Source organism: Capra hircus (genome assembly GCF_001704415.2).
Source record: "Capra hircus breed San Clemente chromosome X unlocalized genomic scaffold, ASM170441v1, whole genome shotgun sequence".
Classification (NCBI taxonomy): Eukaryota; Metazoa; Chordata; class Mammalia; order Artiodactyla; family Bovidae; genus Capra; species Capra hircus.
Genome location: NW_017189517.1, coordinates 36,573,035 through 36,591,848, shown reverse-complemented (window position 1 = coordinate 36,591,848; position 18,814 = coordinate 36,573,035).

Sequence of the window (18,814 nt, the reverse complement as noted above, 5' to 3'; positions counted from 1 at the left end):
ATGGAAGAGGGATGATTGAGCAGGGTGGGGCTTATGTGGGCAGACAGAAGAGGGAATGTAATCCTGGCACAGGAGTGGATAGTAACAGGACAGAACATTTGTTAAACATTTATGTCGCAGGCACTGTTCTAAGCATTTTGCATGGATTAACTGGTCTCACAAACAACCTTGTGAAGAAAATGCTATTTCCAGCCTCATTTATTGGTGAGATTAACACATTATTGACTAGGGGTTGGGGGTACGGATTGCAGAAACTGATGTCTGTGGCATTGAAATGCCTCTTGTGAATAACGTGTTAAGGTGCTTGCCTAAGGTCACATCGCAGCTCCCCTGGTGGCTCAGTGGTAAAGAATCCGACTGTGCATGCAGCAGACATTGGTTTGACCCCTGGGTGGGGAAGATTCCCCTGGAGGAGGGCATGGCAACCCACTCCGGTATTCTTGCCTGGAGAATCCCATAGACAGAGAAGCCTGGTGGGCTACAAGTCCATGGGGTGGCAAAAAGTCAGACACAACTGTGCGACTGAACAACAAGGTCACAGAACCAAAAGTGACTAGGCTGAGCTTTGAACTCAGGTGGTCCCTGTTCTCTTAACCACTGAGCTACGTGCCCTGCTACTGGGGATCTGGTGTGGAAAGGGGGCCAAGCAGGGTAAAAGGAGAGCCTAGGCCGGCTGGAAACTACAGGAGGACTTAGAATGCCAGGTAGAAAAGTCCAGAAAAGGCTCTGCTCTCACCTCGGGAAAGGAGATGTTACTTGTTCCCTGTAGCCTTTGCCTCTTGGCCCAGGGTCCCTGGGTTCGCAGGCAGGAAGCCTAGAAACCAGAACGCGGGCCTCATGGAGGCGAGAAACAAGACAGCCTCTGCTCTGAGAGAGGAGGGACGGGGGCGATTCTCTTCCCACCCACGCCTGTCGCCAGAGCAAAACTAGCAAATGGCTCCTGGGGCCTCTGCCCTCAAGTCCAAATGTCCCAAATGTGCCAAGCCTTGGACCCAGCCCCTTGGGTGCCTGGGATGGGGGTCCCCTCTGGAGAACAGTTTGTTGCTGGGTCAGCTCTCCTCCTACACTTTTTTCCCTCTTGGCCGCCATCCAGTCCAGGGCCTGTGGCCCATGTGGTGCTGGGCTCTCTGGGCAGAGCCCCTCGCAGCTCCCCATTTGCTCCTCATTTGGATGGCAGGGGCTTAGAAAAACAGAGCACTGAGGAAGCAGGAGGGTGGGAGAGAGGGTGCCTGGGAACGTCACTCCCTCCTCTGTAATCTGTCCAGCCCTGGCTCCTCTGGCCAGCCTCCTTTCCTAGCCTGGCCTGAGGCCTGGGGAAAATGCAGTGATGCTGAATTGTCAGCAGTACTGAATTCTCAGGCATCCTGCAGATCCTGCCTAGGTAAATAACACATACTGGTAACCAGCGGCAGATATCTTCTTGGGAGGTGGGTTCTGACAAACTAGTAAGAATAATCACCACCACAACAAAAATGTTCTGTTCTGTGCTCAGTTGTGTCTGACTCTTTGTGACCCTGTGGCTTGTAGCCCACCAGGCTCCTCTGTCCATGGGATTCTCCCAGCAAGAATATTGGAGTGGGTTGCCATTTCCTTCTCCAGGGGATCTTCCCCACTCAGAGACTGAACCTGCGTCTCCTACATTGCAGGTTTCTTTACTGCAATTCTTTACTGTAAACCTGCATTGCAGGATTCTTTACTGCTGGAGAAGGCAATGGCAACCCACTCCTGTATTCTTGCCTGGAGAATTCCACAGGCAGGGGAGCCTGGTGGGCTACAGTCCATAGGATCCCAAAAGTTGGACAAGACTGAGCAAATAACACTACTACTATGGAGCACTTGTGATGTGCCAGGCACTGTGCTAAGCACTTTATTGCTTTATTATTTCATTTGCTCCTATGGAAGTCTTAGGAGGTGGATACTATGATTCCTCCCATTTAAAGACATGCAGGAAACAGGCACAAAAGATTAAGTGACTTAGCAAATAGCTTGTGGGGAAAAGATCTGAGATTGAGATTTAAGTCTGTTTTGTTTCAGTGCTGTCTGAGACTTTAGCATCCATCCGTGTAGGGTATGGTCCTTGTGACAGTTGCCCCGGGTGCCCTACTTTGAGGCCATGGAGTTAAGCAGATGGCAGAGGGCGCCAATGGAGGTGGGTGACTGGTGGCACAAGCCGAATACAACTCCACCATGGCCATCACCAGTGCTCTGAGACTCGACCTGACCTGTCAATGGCACCACTTCTTGACTAGGAAATGGGGACCACCGGAAGTGCTGTCATTGCTTGCTTCATGATAGCTCTGTACTCAGCCTTCAGTAGCCACTGTTATAGAATGTTTGGTTACCACTCTAGCTCAGGCCCTTATCCTCTAATGTCAGTATTTTTGCAGTAGACCTTAAAGTGGAAAAGTTTGGGCTTTAGAGTTAGATCAATTTAGTGTGTGTCCCAGCTCTGGCACTTGGCTGTATGGCCTGGGGCAAATAACTTTTCATATCTCAATTTCCCCATCTGTGAAATGGGATAATAATGGTGCCTATCTCACAGGGCTGTAGTGAAGGCTGAATGAAAGAATGTGTCGTTTGGTCAACCAGACACATATTTAGGATCCAGTATATGTTGGCTGTAATCAGTTATTGTAATTATTCTGTTTTTCTCCTCATCACTGTAGTTATTCAGAACATCAGCTTCAGAAGCCAGCCTGGGTTGGAATCCCTCCTCTGTAGTTTACCATCCAGGTGGTCATGGGTAAATCAACCAATCTCTCTGAGCCTCAACTTCCTGGAGATGAAAACAATAGTACCCATCTCACAGGGCTGGAGTGAGGATGGAATGAAATCGTATAGGTAAACTGATATTAATTCTTTTGCTCCCACACACTTTCAGGTGTTTTCTGCACACATGGCCAGACTCAGCTTTCTAAAATACACCTTCCAGGCTGCTCGTACATCTGCCCTGGCAACCCATGACCAGATAAGTCAGGCATTCACAATTTCCCCTGTAACTTCAGCCTCACTTCCAATTCCACCCAGTTCCTCCTCTCACTTCCAGCAGGCTTGTTACTACACTCCCCCTGCACATGGCCATCTCTGCTCCTGCCTGCCCACGTCTGGAATGCCTTCTCTCTTCCCCATGTCTCATAGTCTACCTCTCCGTGCCCCTTTGAGCCACAGTTACTCCAGGACATGCCAATATCCACCTACTTCCATGGCTTATCATCCAAGCTCCCTTCTCAGATGTGAAGCAAGGCATCCTATTGAAGTGTCACTGTCGTCTCCCCACACCCCCTATCAGCACCCGGCACAGGACTGGGTACACAGAGGGCACTCATTCCCTGTGACTGGAGAGCCATGCAACACAGGGTAATTGGTCCGAGAAGACGAATTTTAGTCAGCCTAGCAGAGCCTTAGGGGCTCTAGGGAAGGGGGACAAACAGCCATGACAGGTGCACAGGCCAGGATGGGTTTCTCTGTTCGTATTTTGGCCTTGTAAGACAGTATCCATGATCCCAGGATGGGGGAGTCCAGAGGGTAGCTGTTGACTTGGTTGGGACAGCTCAGGAGCAAGGCAGGTCAGAAGTAAAAGGAGCACAGCAGAGGTCCTTGGAGGGAAGGAATCGAGAAATTCTCTCCACCTTATCTCCAGTTGTCTCGTCTATTGACAGAACATTTCTAAGCATGTTTAAAGTTTCACCTTCACCCTCCTTCTTTCCCTCTCCTCTAGCCTCAGCCTAGACCAGCAGGCCTAAAAGTGTGATCCAAAGACATCTGGGGGCTCCCCCTATCAGGGGGTTCACTCAAAACTACTTGCTTGGTAATACCGAGACATTATTTGCCGTTTTTATTGTGTTGACATTTGCACTGATGGAATAAAAGCAATAATGGGTCAAAGTACCTAAGCATGGATCAAGGCAGTGGCACTAAACTGCATTCACGTTATTCTTCATCATCAATATATTCCTGGTAGGAGAAATGTGAGTTTCACTTAAGAATGTTCTAGGGGACTTCCATGGCAGTCCAGTGGTTAAGACTCTGACTTCCAATGCAGGGGTTGAGTTTGATCCCAGCATAGGGACCTAAGATCCTCATGCCACAAGGTCTGACCAAAAAGGTAAAAAAAAAAAAAAAAAAGCTTTGATTGAACAGTGAAATTTCATTTTTAATATAATAAATCTCAATCCTTTGAGTATATTTTGTTTTTAACAGTTTGTGTGACAAATAGGAAGGATACCTAAGGCACTTCTACTTCATATTGCAGTATGATGTTGGCATGAGGAAAAGCACTTGTTTGATTGAATTGCAAGCTAAACTAGCCAGTTTTTCATGGAACATTTTTTTTTTAACTTGAAAGAACAATTGACAGGAAAACTAAGGTTATTTAGACTTCAGTATTTGGCCAACATTTTGAAAATGAATCAAGTGATCCTGTCATCTCAAGGGAAATAACTGATAGTATTTGTTGTCAATGATAAACTCTAAGCTTTCAAGTAAGAAGTCAAATTTTGGAATACCTGTAACTGTTACTGTAAGCTTGAGAATTTCTCAATACCCTAAGACATTTTTGATAAGATTAATAGTTATATTAATGAATGTGAGTGTTTATATAGTATAATCACAAAATGAGTCAACAATTGGAAGATCTGTATAACTGGGTGAGTCATTTTCCAAATGACTAATGTATGATGTTACAAAATCATGGATAATAGATCCATTCAAAGTGCAAGCTAGACCAATGGATTTTAATTTAACAGAGTGCAAAAGGTTCATTGATATGGTTTCAGATTCAACATTGCCAATAAACGTTAAGATATTACCACCTGTGAAGTTTAGATGTAGCATCAAAGAAGAATATTCACAGTGTATTAGCTTTCTATTACTGCCATAACAAGGTACCACAAACTTAACAACTTAATATGATAACCATTTATTATTTCATACTTCTGTAGGTCAGAAGTCCAGGGGGTTTCACCTGAGTTCTCTGCTTAGCCAAGTTGTCAGCTGGGCTGGATTTTTACCTAGAAGCTCTTGGGGGGAAATTTCTGCTTCCAAGCTCACTCAGAACATTAGAAAAGTTTAGTTCCTTCAGGTTGTAGGTTTGAGGTCCTGTTGCCTTGCTGGCTTGTCATCTAAAAGCCACTCTCTGCTCCCAGAGGCTGCCCACATTTCCTCTCATGTGGCCCCTTCCATGTTCAAACCATCAATGGCATGTTGTTATGCTTCCAATCTCTCTTCCTTCTCTGCCCCTAGCCAGAGAAAGCAATCTGCTTTTAAAGGATTCATATGATTAGATGAGTCCCACTGAAAATCTCTCTTTGCCAAATAACCAACTTAATCATGGGAGTGATAAACATCGTTAACACTCACTCTCAAAGGAGAGGACATTTATACACAGGTGAGGGTCATTTTGGGGATCATTCTTAGAATTCTACCTAAAAACTATTAAATAACTCCCTTCTCTAATTACATATCTTTGTGAGGCTGTATTCTCCTCATATACTTTAACCAAAACAACATATTGCAACAGACTGAATGCAAAAGCAGATATGAGAATCCAGCTGTTTTCTATACCATCGGATATTAAAAAGAGATTTGGAAAAATGTAGTACAATGCCAGTTTTCTTGCTAATATTTTTTGTTCTGGAAAATAGTAATTTTTCATTAAATCAGTTCAGTTCAGTCACTCAGTCGTGTCCGACTCTTTTAGATCCCATGGACTGCAGCACACCAGGCCTCCCTATCCATTACCAACTCCTGGAGCTTGCTCAGACTCATGTCCATTGAGTCAGTGATGCCATCCAGCCATCTCATCCTCTGTTGTCCCCTTTTCCTCCTGCCTTCAATCTTTCCCAGCATCAGGGTCTTTTCCAATGAGTCAGCTTTTCACATCAGGTGACCAAAGTATTGGAGTTTCAGCTTCAGCATCAGTCCTTCCAATGAATATTCAGGACTGATTTCCTTTAGGATGGACTGATTGGATCTCCTTTCAGTCCAAGGGACTCTCAAGAGTCTTTTCCAACACCACAATTCAAAAGCATCAGTTCTTCGGTGCTCAGCTTTCTTTATAGTCCAACTCTCACATCCACACATGACTACTGGAAAAATCATAGCTTTGACTAGAAAGACCTTTGTTGGCAAAGTAATGTCTCTGCTTTTTAATATGCTATCTAGGTTTGGTCATAACTTTTCTTCCAAAGAGTAGGCATCTTTTAATTTCATGGCTGCAATCACCATCTGCAATGATTTTGGATCCCCCTCAAATAAAGTCTCTCACCATTTCCATTGCTTCTCTGTCTATTTGCCATGAAGTAATGGGACCAGATGCCAACATCTTAGTTTTCTGAATGTTGAATTTTAAGCCAACTTTCACTCTCCTCTTTCACTTTCATCAAGAGGCTTTTTAGCTCCTCTTCACCTTCTGCCATAAGGGTGGTGTCATCTGCATATCTGAGGTTATTGATATTTCTCCTGGCAATCTTGATTCCAGCTTGTGCTTCATCCAGCCCAGCGTTTCTCATGATGTACTCTGCATATAAGTTAAATAAGCAGGGTGACAATATACAGCCTTGACGTACTCCTTTCCTGATTTATTAAATATATGTTAACATGCAATAGGTTTATTATTGTGATTTTAAATTTAAAAGTTTTAAAATTTATCCATTTTAATTTCTATTATGTTAAATGTCAAATGATATAACCCATTAAAAGTAAAGTCTTCTTGGAGTATTTAATAATTTTTTTCAAACTTTTAACTTTTTATTTTGTATTGCGGTATAGCTGATTAACAATGTTGTAGTAGTTTCAGATGAACAGAAAAGGGACTCAGCCATACATATACATGTATCCATTCTCCCTCAAACTCCTCTCCCATCTAGGCTGGCATGTAACATGGAATCTTTAATAGGTTTTTAGCTAGTATTATTTATTTATTTATTGTTAAATTGACATACATGTCATTCTATATTGTGTGACCAAATGTGAAAAGATACTTAAAATTCGTTCTTTTGGGTGTACAGTTCCTTGAATTGTAGACTTATGCAACAATCTTTACAGTTACAACATCCAAAACAATTCCCTGTGCCACATCATTGTAGTCAACCTCTGTCCCTACTCCCAGTCCCAGGCAACCACTAATCTGTGCTCCATTTCAATAGCCTTGTCATTTGAAGAATGTCTTATAAATGGAACCACACAGTAAGAGGCCTTTTGAATATAGCTTCTTTCACTCAGCATAATACATATGAGCTTCATGCATGTGGTTGCCTGTATCAGTGGTATTAATACATCCTTTTTATTGCTGAGTAGTAATCCGTTGTGGGGTTCCCTGGTGGCACAATGGTAAAGAATCTGCCTGCCAATGCAGGAGATGCTGGAGACACAGGTTCAGTCCCTGGGTTGGGAAGATCCCCTGGAGGAAGAAATGGCAACTTACTCCAGTATTCTTGCCTGGAAAATTACACGGACAGAGGAGCCTGGCAGGCTACAGTTGGAGGGGGAGGTTACAAAGAATCAGACTCGACTAAGAATACAGACACATACACGGAGTATTCCATTGTACAGATGTGCCATAGTTTATTTATCCATCCAGTAGCTGAAAGAGATTGAGTTGTTTCCTAAATAGTTTTTAAAACTTTAAAGTGGTCTTATATGTGGAATCTAAAAAGAAATGATGCAAATGAATTTACTTACAAAACATAGATGGATTATCTAAGGAGAACAGACTTATGAATGCCAGAAGGAAGGATGGGGAGAAGGGATAGTTAGGGAGTTTGGGATGGATATGTGTGTATGTGCTTAGCCACTCAGTAGTGTCCAACTGTTTGTGACTCCATGGACTGTAACCTGCCAGGCTCCTCTGTCCATGGGATTCTCCAGGCAAGAATACTGGAGTGGGTTGCAATTTCCTTCTCCAGGCGATCTTCGCAACCCAGGAATCGAACCTGGGTCTCCTGCATTGCAGGGAGATCCCTGGGTCAGGAAGATCCCCTGGAGAAGGGAATGGCTATTCGCTCCAGTATTCTTGCCTGGAGAATCCCATGGACAGAACAGCCTGGCGTACTACAGTCCATGGGATTGCAGAGAGTCAGACATGAATGAAGCGACTTAGCACACACACACACATGCACATCAGTAGTATATAAGGGTCTGGATTTCAGAGGGGATAAGATTGGGAGGATCTAAAGATCAGATGCAATGGGGTGTGGAGGGTCAGAGAGAGAGAAAAGAGTGAGATTAACTCTGAGGCTCCTGGCTTAAACAGCTAGCTTTTTCAAAAGGAAAAAACTGAGGGAGGATTGGTTTTAGTTCAAGGGCAATCCAGGATACAATTTTGAACATGCTGATTTTGAGATGCTTTTGAGGTATTTAAATGGAGATGTTTCCAGGTGGCATGGGCTTCCCAGGTGGTGTTGGTGGTAAAGAACCTACCTGCCAACGCTGGAGACACAAGAGACCTGGGTCTGATCCCTGGGTGGGGAAGATCCCCTGAAGAAGACAATGGCTACCCACTCCAGTATTGTTGCCTGGAGAATCCCCATGGACTGAGGAGCCTGGCAAGCTACAGTTCATGAAATCACAAAGAATCAGACACTACTGAAGCAACTTAGCACACAAACACAGATGCACATCAGTATATAGGGGTCTGGATTTCAGAGAAGTCTGGGCTAAAAGTGATGATTGGAAGTCATGAGACTACAGAGGGTCATTGAAACCATAAGAGATAAATGAGAATTCCAAGAGTGGAGATGCAGAGTGAGAGGGGAAGAAGTCCTAGGTCAGACTCCTGAGAAACACATATATAAGGGAGGAGGAATCAGTGAAGAAGTAGCCAGAGAGATAGGAGGGGTATCAGGGGAAAGTTATATTACAGAGGCCAGGAGAAGAAAACATTTCAAGACGGGCAAAGTTACTGGGGACATTGAATTCTGCATGAAAGTCAAGAAATTAAGAATTGAGATGTGGCCTTTGGATTTGATGACTTTAGGGGTCATTCATGAACTTGATGAGAATTTCTTGGTTTGGTATGTGTCTGACCCTCTCTGCCATCAGCTGTGATTCCTCCCATGGTCTTTTCATGCCTCCCTCTTTGTCCCTAGAACCACTCTTAAAAAAAAAAAGTATTTATTTATTTGGCTGGGTCTTAGTTGCGGCATGTGGGATCTTAGTTCCCTGACAGGGAAGTCCCCGTAGAATCTTTTTTTATTTCTCATTGTTGTTCAGCTGCTAAATTGTGTCTGATTATTTGTGATCCCATGGACTGGAGCATGCCAGTCTTCTCTATCTTTCACTATCTCCCAGAGTTTGCTCAAACTCATGTCCATTGAATTGGTGATGCTATCCAACCATTTCATCCTCAGCCACCCACTTCTCCTGCCCTCAATCTTTCCCAGCATCAGGGTCTTTTCCAGTGAGTCGGCTCTTTGCCTCACATGGACAAAGTATTAGAGCTTCAGTTTCAGCACCAGTCTTTCTAATGAATATTCAGGACTGATTTCCTTTAGGATTGACTGGTTTGATCTTCTTGCTGTCCAAGGGACTCTCAAGAGTCTTCCACCACCACAGTTCGAAAGCATCAATTCTTGGGCACTCAGCCTTCTGTATGGTCCAACTGTCACATCCGTACATGACTACTGGAAAAACCATAGCTTTAACTAGACAGACCTTGTTGGCAAAGTGATATCTCTGCTTTTTAATACGCTGTCTAGGTTTGTCATCGTTTTTCTCCTTCTAGACTCCTATTTTTATAGCACCATCTCCTCCCTCTCCCTCAAGACCTCAATTTATGCAGAGCTCTCTTAGATTTTCTTTCTCAAAATCTCCACTCTTGCCTCTTCTCCTGCCCTCTTCCCTAAGCCATCTCTTCCCAGATCTAATGTTCCTCCCTTTATTCTCTCACCAAGGACTCCTCTCCTTCAACAGATACTTCTTTTCTCAGACTGCTCTTATTTTCCTTTCAGACTCATCTCTGTTCCCCTATATCTAGGCTCCCTGGATCTCAGCAGGTGTCCTAGCACATATAGCCTCCTAGCCTTAACACTGATGAATCAGAGCTTGGCACGATTCCATCAGGATCTGACAGTGCCGACCTGGAGGAAATGCAGCATTAGAACTTAGTCCTTGTGTGGTTGCCAATCGGCTAACCACATCCTGCCCTCATCCGCCCTGGCACTTGCCCCTAAGGTTCTGCCTTTTCCTCTCCTCAGTTGCATAGAATCACTGTGAGCTGATAAGGTGCCCTTCTACTACAAATTCTATCACGATTCAACCAGCATTTTCTACATCTCAAAATATCTTCCTCTATGTAAGCTTCTCCAGCAGACTTGAGAAGTCAGCAGGAGAAAGATAGGAAGACTTGCCCCAGGTCACACAGCTGGGTCGAGGATTAGCACGTTCTCCCTCCTACCGCTTCGGTCTTGCTTGCTTTCATGCCCACAGGCCTCCTCAGGCCTGGACTCAGGCCTGGCTGCCCTTTTAGCTTGTCCCAGCCTGCCATAGCGTAGCCCCCTGGAGAGGCCCTGGCTCAGGAACATCATCTCAGGAACACCTGGAAGACAGTTATAGGCCACCTTTGGAAGAAAGATGGTTTCTGATTTGCTTTGTTGAATTCACACTAGGCAGCAAATCTCTTTGCTTTGATATTGCTTCCAAAATGGAGTTGAGAGTGATGATTAAGAGTCAGGCTCCAAGGTGGGCTCTTAATGCCCACACGTGGTTCTGCTCTGCAGTAGCTCAGTGAGATGGTGCACATGAAGCCCTGAGCACAGTGCCTGACACCTTGAAAGTGTTCAGTGAATAGTGGCCATTGGCCCTGTCATTTTTACTGAGGAATTCTTGGTAGGGAGTCAGTGTGATGCACTGGCAAGTTTACTGAACCAGACATCGAGAGCCTTAGATCCCAGGTCTACCTGTTACTGCTCAGCTTGAGTTTCTGGGTGAGTCATTCATTTCATCTCAGTGGGCCCAGGGTTTCTCATCTGGAAATATTAATAGCAGCCCTACTTCTGTAATATGCTATATAAGCCTTTAAAGCATTCATAATCTTTGACCTAGCAATTCTGTTCATAGGAAATTGTTAGTATTACATGCAAAGATGCTAGGTTATAATAGTAAAAAATGGAAATTAAAAAATGTCTAATAGTTAATGGTTTAATTATATTCCTATATGATAGAGTGTAGCATATCCATAAGTGAAGTGAAAGTGAAGTCGCTCAGTCGTGTCCGACTCTTTGCGACCCATGGACTGTAGCCCACCAAGCTCTTCCGTCCATGGGATTCTTCAAGCAAGAATAATGGAGTGGGCTGCCATTTGAATAATGCAGATCTGATTTTCAACTGACATGAAAATAGGGCCATGTCAATGGATCCTGTCAGTGTCATATTATTATATTATTTAGAAATGATAGCAGATTACAGAATTACAGAGTAAAGTGATTCAGTTGTGGAAAAAATTATTTTCATGTCTTCTATAGTACATCAAAGTGTTATCAGTGATTAAAACTATGTTTCTTGCCTGTGATATTACAGAGACCTCTATTTCTCTCTTTATACTTTTAACAATTCTTTGCAATCACATCTAGCATGTTTCTAATCAGAAAAAGAAAATAAGAAAGCTTTTTATTTTCCATTTGGAGAGGAAACCCATGGCCGTACTCCACTCCACAGAACTTTGGAGAGACTGAAGTGACATAGAGAGTGATACAAAGGGGAGGCCCATCATGATCATGGCCGCCTCACTCCCACCTTGTAGGGACCAGGACCTCCTCTTTGAAGCCACCAGAGTTTGACCCTACAGTTCACATGTCTGCCCTTGGAGTCAGTTTTAGGGGTGGGGTAGGGCTGGGGTTTGCTGGAGAAGAAGCTGGGTGGACGAGTCTGTGGGGTGTGGGCAGTGTAGGGTTGCTGAGGTACTAGCTTACTGGGGCCATGTTTATGAGGCTTACTTCCTGCTGGCCCTCAGGGCCACTAGCCAGGAACACATAATGGGGGTTAGCAGAGCCCCCTCCACTCCCCATCCCAAAGCTGAAATGTTCCAAATTCCTTCATGGGCCAAACCTCTCTCCCCCCAAGATCTTTCCTGGGCTTACAGAGGTCACCACACAAAAGCCCAGCTGGAGTTTTTGACAGGAAAAACACAAAACTCACCGAAGTTTTTTTAAGTACCTCAATCTTTCACAGCCTCCAGGGGTTTAATTCTGATCTGTAATAAGTCTCTGACCCAAGGTTGAGATTTGCAGATGGATTTTGCAAAGCTGCAGCTAACAATTAGAAATCCTTTATCACCTCAGCCTGGGGCCCCTTGCACCTTCCTACCCTCCCTCAGGATCCCTTCCTTCCTCTCCAGGGCTATACATCTCCTCCAAGGCTCTGCAAAAGAACTGCTTCGTAAGTGTCTCCATTCTGATTTATTTGCTACCTTTTAAATTTCTAGTTGTTATCGGTTTGGCCTATGGTGAAGCCAGGCTGGGCCACTTTGGGTTTCTGACGGGAGGGTATGGGAGGGAAAATTCAGGAAGCACCTGGATTTGTAGTATTTGTTTCCTCAAGGAAACCACAAAGTTTCCAGTCTTTGAAACTGCGGGGCCAGAAGAAGCACTCTCCAAGTCAGATGATAATTTCTGGGTGGAGTTTTTCAGGCCAAAAGGACTGAGATCAAGGGATGGGATGAAGGAGGTACAGTTTACCCTCCTGCTTAACTGTGGGGGTGAGGCACCGAAGAGGACTGGAAGGGTGCTTTCTCATGACCAGTTCCAGTGCCTTGCTTGCCATGAAGGCTCACGGAGTCAGCAGAAGATGGATTTCTGAGTGAAGTCCTAAAGTCTCCTCTTTAAGCCCTTAAATAACTCTCTCCCATTGGTCTCCAAGTGTCTCATTAGAAAGCTCTTCTTTGAAGAAAATCCTGTTATTTGCAATAACATGGATGGATCTTGAGGACATTATGTTGAGTGAAATAAGTCAGACAAATACTGTATGATCTCACTTAATGTGGAATCTAAAACACGAAAACAAACAAGAGCACATATACACAGAGAACAGATGGATGGTTATCAGAAGTTGGGGTGGGGATGGGTGGGTGAAATGGGTGAAGTGGGTCAAAAGGTACAAGCTTCCAGTTATAAAATAAATAAATCCGGGGGATGTAATGTACAGCATGGGAACTATAGTTAATACCACGCTGTAGATTTGAAAGTTGCTAAGAGAGAAGATGATAGAAGCTCTCATCAGATGAAAAAGAAAAAAAGTGTGTAACTTTGGTGATGGATGGTAACCACACTTATTGTGGCTATCAGTTTGCAATATATGAATGTATCAAATGATTACGTTGTACACCTAGAACTAATAATTGACGACTCTTTTGTGACCCCATGTACTATAGCCCACCAGGCTGCTCTGTCCATGGGATTTCCCAGGCAAGAATACTGGAGTGGTTTGCCATGCCCTCCTTCAGGGGATCTTCTCGACTCATTATATCTCAATAAAAATGAAATTCCTTTTTTGGACTGAGACATTATTCTCTCCAAGTGGCCTCTTTAAAAAATGGAACTGGAAACATTAACAGCACTTATAGCTAGGGAGGTTGTAGGTGAACTCTGTTTTTTAAAATTCTGTCTTTCTGTGTTTTCCAGCATTTTAACATGAGAATGCTTTACTTTGATGATCAGGACAAAAAGCAACTTCTTTTTTTGTATACAAAGTATAACTTTACTTTTATGAAACAAACAAAAACTTGTATCTGAATATATATGTCACTGAGGGCACACACAGAAGGGTGTATCCATGTGCAGAGAGAGTTGTAAAGAATACCATGCTTCAAACATTGTTTTTCTCCTGACACTTTTCATTTACTTTTCCACAATTCTGTATACTGTAGTATTTTGTTGTTGTTGAGTTGCTAAGTGATGTCTGACTTTTTTGCGACCCCATGGATTGTAGCACACCAGGTTCCTCTGTCCATGGCATTTCTCAGACAAGAATATTGGAGTGGGTTGCCATTTCATTCTCCAGGGGCAACTTCTTTTTAAAGCAATTAGAAAATCTCTCCATCCAGTTGTAGTTTGCTGTGAACTGCTCCAAGGACAAGCTTTCCAGAAAATTGGGCTTCAAAGGAATGGCTTTGCTACCTACCAGAGTGCTTGGGAGCTGGGGGTGAGGTGTGGAGTGGAAAAAGTGTCTCAGATTTCTGGGAGGGACTGTGAGATCAAGGGCTGGAGAAATGAGACTGGCGGACAGAAGAGGGTTGTGGTGGCCTCCATCTCCTCCATATCCTTCCTTGCACTTGAGGATCCACCTATCCCACAGAGTCTCATGAAAGTACCCTCAAAGAAAGGGTACCACTCACAAGACTCTTCGAGCAAGAAGTGGGGAATGGCAGGGCAAGGACCTAGGCAAGAAGGGGTTAATTCAGAAACTGCTGTCAGTCTTGACCCTCTTAATCCTCTCCTGCAGTTCCAGTCCCTCCCCTAAGGAAGATTAAGTAAGAATCCTAAATGAAGCCTTCTTGCCCAGCCCCTGGACCATGGAGTGTGTTGGCCTCACGCCCAGAAGACAAGTTCAGCTGGCCAGACCCAGAGCTCTCTGCCCCTCCAAAGCCACCAGGGCTTGGCTTCTAGGGGGACCCCTCAGAGGGAGGAGTTTCGTTCAAGGGACAGCTGTTCAGTTTTCTAGTTTTCTGTTCAGTTCAGTTTTCTGCCTCTAGTGACAGCTGTTCAGCTTTTTCTATTTGTCCAAGTGGCTTGCTGTGCCCATGGCCTTAGTTGAGACTCAAAACTTCTCATCAAACTAGGGCCTGGAGAAGTGAGGTAACTTCCTCAACAGGTTCCTGGCAGAACCGAGATGAAAAGTTGGTCTTGATTCTCAGGCTAGCACTGGTTCTCTAAACCCTCTACTGCTTATCACACAAACCAAAGCAGAATCTAGACTGGCTCACTGTTCAACCACTTGCTATTTTGTCCACCCCATGCCTTCCTGAGCCTGGCTGAAAATTGACCCTATTGGGCCATTTCTCCCAGTTGAATAAGCTCCAACAACTTGCTCTTCCTCCTGCTCAGCTCTGCCATGTCAGATTCTTTAGAGATTCCAAGCCTCAGTGATGGCATTTAAAAAATTCTTGTTGCTTTTTCCTTGCTGCTTTTACTATTTATTCTTTGTGTTTAATTTTTGTTAGTTTGATTAATAAGTATCTTGGTATATTTCTTCTTGGATTTATACTGTATGGGACTCTGGGCTTCCTGGACTTGGATGGCTATTTCCTTCCCCATTTTAGGGAAGTTTTTGACTATAATCTCCTCGAATATTTTCTCATGCCCTTTCTTCTTGTCTTCTTCTTCTGGGACACCTATGACTTGAATGTTGGGGCAAAGGAGACACAGACATTTTGGACACAATGGGGGATGGAAAGGGTGGGATGATATGAGAGAATAGCATTGAGACATATATGTTACTGTGTGTAAAATAGATAGCCAGTGGTAGTTTGATATATGACATAGGGAACCCAAAGCCAGAGATGTGTGACAACCTAGAGGGGTGGGATGGGGAAGGAGGTGGATTCAAGAGGGAGGGGACATATGTATACCTGTGGCCAATTCATGTTGATGTATGGCAGGAACCAACACAATATTGCAAAGTAATTATCCTCTAATTGAAATACATATATAAATTCTGCCTACCCCTTTCCCCAGACCACTTCCTACTTACTCCTACTGAGTCAGGACTGGCTCTGGAGAGAGGCTCTCCTCTTGGGGACACTGTTGACTCTCATAGGAAACTTAAACCAGGCTCTTCTGCCACCATCCCAGGAAAGCTGAAGCAGTAGCTGCTCCTCTGGGAGGCAGGAAGCCTTCTTCCCATGAATCCTCAAGATAGCCCACCAATCCCAACGGAAAGCTCCGATATGGATAGGAAGTACAAAGAGGAAAGTGTTAAAGCCAACTGGGGGGAAGAGTGGTACAAGGAAGGTTTCAAGGAGAAGATGAGTCCTGAAGATAACTAGCAATTACCCAGGCAAACGTTGGGTGGTTGAGTAGCATGCTTAAGGGTTTGGAGACACATAGAAAGGCAACTTCAGAGAAGTACACATACATGTTCAGGTAGCATTAGATTGTGTGTGTGTGTGTGTGTGTGTGTGTGTGCGCACGCACACATAGGAGCATAAAGCATGAAGTTGTAGGTTTTTGGTGAGAGATGAGCCTGGGATGAAGAGCAGGAGTCAGACATTGGAGGGCTTTCCTGGCTTCCTGGGCTAGAGAGTTTTAAGTTCATCATGGAAGCAACGAAGAAGTCCTGAAGTTTTTTAAGTGTGGCCAAGAGATGAGGCGATACTAATTGTTTGATTTCCATTTCAGAAAGAGCCTTAGCTACTGGATGGATAATTGATCACAGGGACAGGGCAGAAGTGGAATTAGAGGGACCAATTTGAGATCCATTTGAGGTTTGCAACTGGACAGAGATAATATCAGGTTTGAACTAAAGTCTAGCTAGTACAGATGGAACAAAGTGGATGCATTTAGGATATATTTTGAGGATAGATCTCATAGGACTTCATAACTGCTTATATGTCAAGAAGAGATGAGGAACCAAGGACGACTGATTTGGGTTGCTGGATGAATGATAGTCTCACTGAGCTAGGGAACACTGTGTGAAGAATAGTTTGGCAGTGGAGAGAGAATAATGAATATGATTTCAACTTTGCAAAATGTTGAGTCTAAGGTGGCATTAAAACATCCAGATGGGGTCATTCCAAATGAAGTTGCATATAAAAATCTTGAGTTCAAGCGAGAGATATCTGTGCCAGATACATGGATTTAGGAGTCACTGGCATAGAGATGGAGTGCATGATGTCCCTCATGGAGAATGTAAAGAAAAAGAAGTCTAACTGAAACCCTGGGGGTGGGGGAATAGTCAGATTTATACAGTGGGTAGACGAGGAGGAAGTTATACAGGAGACCTAGAGGAATCATTTTGAGGAGCAGGGAAAACTGGGAGTGATGCTGCAGAAAACAAATGAGGAGATAATTTTTTGAAGGAGAAGGACAAGATGAGATGACAGAGATATGAGGGATTTGGGGACAAGCTTGGTAACCTTGATGAGAACATTTTCAGTGGAGGACTAATGGCAGAGACCAGCCTTCAAAAGTTGAGCAGTGAGTGGGAGGGGGAAGAAGTAGAGACACCAGTATTAAATGGCTTATTTAAGAATCTTGGCTGCAAAGAAAATGATGAAGAGAGGGTAATAGCTGAGAAGGGAAGAGGTAGAGTAGGAAGCTCAGAAAGTGGTAAGTATTTGAAGTGGTCACCAGGAGATGTTCACCAGGGACAAGTAGGACTTCCAAACAGCTCTGAAGATACCACTGGAATACAGAAGCACGATCAGGTGAAATTATGCCCATTTTAGCAATAAGAAAACCAATGGCTGGAAAAGAGTTACTTGCACAGCATCTCTGCTGATAAGGTGACAGAGCTGAGATTAAAGTAGATTTCCCTCTGTACCTCCCATTGAACGTTTTCTGGCCCCTGCTCTGCAGTGCTTTGCATCCACACTGGCATCGTCATATCCATCACTGGTGAATAGTACTGTTTATCAACCATGGGTCCAATGCTGCAGAGGCACAATAGAGGTTTCATATGTGGTTTAGAATTTAGTTTGAAGAGACAAGGTAGTCAACAAATGCATGTACTTATAAAATGGTGATGAGAAATCTCTTCAAGAAAATTGGAGATATCAAGGGAACATTTCACGCAAGGAAGGGCACAGTAAAGGACAGACAAGAAAGGACCTAATGAAAGCAGAAGAGATTAAGAAGAGGTGGCAAGAATACACAGAACTATACACACAAAAAAGTCTTAATGACCCAGATAACCATGATGGCATGGTCACTCACCTAGAGCCAGACCTCCTGGAGTATGAAGTCAAGTGGGCCTTAGGAAGCATTACTATGAACAAAGCTGGTGGAGTTGATGGAATTCCAGCTGAGCTATTTCAAATCCTAAAAGATGATGCTGTGAAAGTGCTGCACTCAATATGTCAGCTCATTTGGAAAACTCAGCAGTGGCCACAGGACTGGAAAAGGTCAGTTTTTATTCCAATCCCAAAGAAAGCCAATGCCAAAGAATGTTTAAACTACTGTACAATTGCACTCATTTCACATGCTAGTAAGGTTATGCTCAAAATCCTTCAAACTAGGCTTCAACAATATGTGAACTGAGAACTTCCAGATGTACAACCTGGGTTTAGAAAAGACAGAGGAACCACAGATCAAGTTGACAACATTCAGTGGATCATAGAGAAAGGAAAGGAATTCCAGAAAAACATCTACTTCTGCTTCATTGACTACACTAAAACCTTTGACTGTGGATCACAACAAACTGTGGAAAATTCTTCAAGAGATGGGAATACCAGAGAATATCTGACTCCTGAGAAACATGTATGCAGGACAAGAAACAACAGTTAGGACCATATATGGAACAACAGATTGGTTCAAAATTGGAAAAGGAGTACATCAAGGCTGTATATTGTCACCTTGCTTATTTAAATTACATGCAGAGTACATCATGTGAAATTGCAGGCTGGATGAATCACAAGCTGGAATCATGATGACAGGAGAAATATCAATAACCTCAGATATGCAGATGATACCACTCTAATAGCAGAAAGTGAAGAGGAACTAAAGAGCTTTTTGATGAGGGTGAAAGAGGAGAATGAAGAAGCTTGCTAAACCAATACAGTATTGTAAAGTAAAATAAAGTAAAAATAAAAATTAAAAAAAAAAACTAAAACTTTGGCATCTGGTTCCATCACTTCATGGCAAATAGAAGGGGGAAAAGTGGAAGC